Source organism: Mus caroli, chromosome 8 (assembly GCF_900094665.2).
Source record: "Mus caroli chromosome 8, CAROLI_EIJ_v1.1, whole genome shotgun sequence".
NCBI lineage: Eukaryota > Metazoa > Chordata > Mammalia > Rodentia > Muridae > Mus > Mus caroli.
Genome location: NC_034577.1, coordinates 70,573,637 through 70,575,698, shown reverse-complemented (window position 1 = coordinate 70,575,698; position 2,062 = coordinate 70,573,637). Strand labels below are relative to the sequence as shown.

Genomic DNA, 2,062 nt, shown 5'->3' with positions numbered 1-2,062 from the left:
ACCTGATGTCAATCTCTGGGCATGGACACACACACACACACACACACACACAGACACACACACAGAGAGAGAGAGAGACAGAGAGAGAGAGAGAGAGAGAGAGAGAGAGAGAGCGCGCTATATACAAAGTAAAGCCTTCTCATTTGAATGGTGAATTCTACTCTTTCCCTGACCCCACACTACTTTCCATTCATTCAGCAAATAGCCGGTGAACACCTACTACGTGCTGGGCACTACACATGCCACTGGAAACAAATAGAGATATTGACTCTGACCCTGTAGCTTTTACAAAACTTCACAGCTTCTCTGAGACCAGTGAAGGAGGCTTGGAGAGAGGCAAGAGTGGTCCCTGGCTAAACACCAAGCATCTCATTAGCAGATGACCAAAAGAAACCATGACAGGCTCAAAGCGAAGCCATGGTGTCCTGGGACTGAAGACCATCTTGGCTCTGTAGAAATCCAAGGTGACCTTATGTAACTTCTCTCCAGGCCTGGCCCGGATGTTCCTTTTGCTCCACCCCCTCTCCTCCCTTTAGCTTATTCATACTCATTTCTTCTTCTTGTCTCTAAAGACCTGGACTATTGAAACTTTTGTGGAATTTATTTATTTATATCTGTGTATATTTGTATGTGTGCCATTGTACATGCAAGGAGGTCAGAGGACAACTTGTGGGAGTTGGTTTTCTCTTTCACCACATGAGTCCCTGGGATCAAATGCAGGCTGTGAGGCTTGGCAGCAGTCACCCTTACCGAAAACCATCTTGTCTGCCCAGTCCTGATCATCTTACCACCCAGAAGGACTGACTATGGTATCCTTCCCGAGCCTGCTCTCTGCTGATGGATGGGCTGCATAGTCGCCTTTAATTCAAAATTTGTGTCCTTCCTCTATTTTCCAAGGCCTCCTTATGCTTTTATTATCCTAAAATATTAATCAACAAGATAAGTGTTCATCTTTTGTCTTTTATTTTTCAAGTTTTTAGCAATGAAGCTTGTGTGATTACTATAACTTAATTAAAAACAGCAATAAGTCAATTAACTAGAAATGCCAGTGTCTTCAGTAGTACAAATAGCTTATTTTTATGCAGTTGCAATAAGAATACATATGGGTTACTCAGAAGACTAGGGAAAATATGATTACTTTTCTGGGAATGCTCTTTTTGTTCATATATTTGTTGAGGAAAAGTCAGACAATTTTAACTTTCAAAAAAAAATTACACAAAAATTTATTAAGATAAATATGGGTGCTCGCTTCGGCAGCACATATACTAAAATTGGAATGATACAGAGAAGATTAGCATGACCCCTGCGCAAGGATGACACGCAAATTCGTGAAGCGTTTCATATTTTTCAGAAGATGGCCTAGTCGGCCACCAGTGGAAAGAGAGGCCCATTGGTCTTGCAAACTTTATATGCCTCAGTACAGGGGAACTCCAGGGCCAAGAAGTGGGAGTGGGTGGGTAGGGAAGTGGGGGGGGGTATGGGGGACTTTTGGGATAGCATTGGAAATGTAAATGAAGAAAATACCTAATGAAAATAATAATAATAAAAGATATATATGGATATACCATACACCCTTGGATAATGCATATGCTTATCCTATATGCATTTGGGCTGGGAGCTAATCAGCTTTCCACCAGTGCAACAATATACCTGAAATAGCGTATAAAGAAGGAGCTTCCAGACCATACTGTCTAACTGCTGTTTAAGGTCTGTAAAATGTGTGGCAGAGAAAAAACGTATGCAACAAAATGAGGGGAGCAAAGCTGAGAGAATAAATGATGTGAGACTATGATCTCACAGCCTTCCCTGGAACCACACCCTTAATGGTCTTTTGCTTCCCAACAGCATCAACATGGGCTTAAGATTCAGATGGCGGCAGGTGGCTTAGCTGGATCCCTAAGCACAGTGATGCTCCACCTCTTGGTGGCTGGAAAGCACCATGAGGCCCAAGCTCTTTGTGAACTTCAGGTCAAAGGGCAAGGTTCAAAGTCTTTTTTCCTGGGAACAGCTTCAAGCTCCAACTCTAGATTCCCAGGGGACGGATGGGTTCTCATCTGCTTTC

The 2,062-nt window shown here is 42.8% G+C and overlaps 1 non-coding gene across 1 annotated transcript; it reads left to right on the top strand.

Moving 5' to 3' along the window:
- Window positions 1–1,241: 1,241 nt before the first annotated feature.
- Window positions 1,242–1,348, top strand: LOC115031867. Its single transcript, XR_003837503.1, has one exon. It is a non-coding gene; the product is annotated as a U6 spliceosomal RNA (small nuclear RNA).
- The last annotated feature ends 714 nt before the right edge of the window (window positions 1,349–2,062 follow it).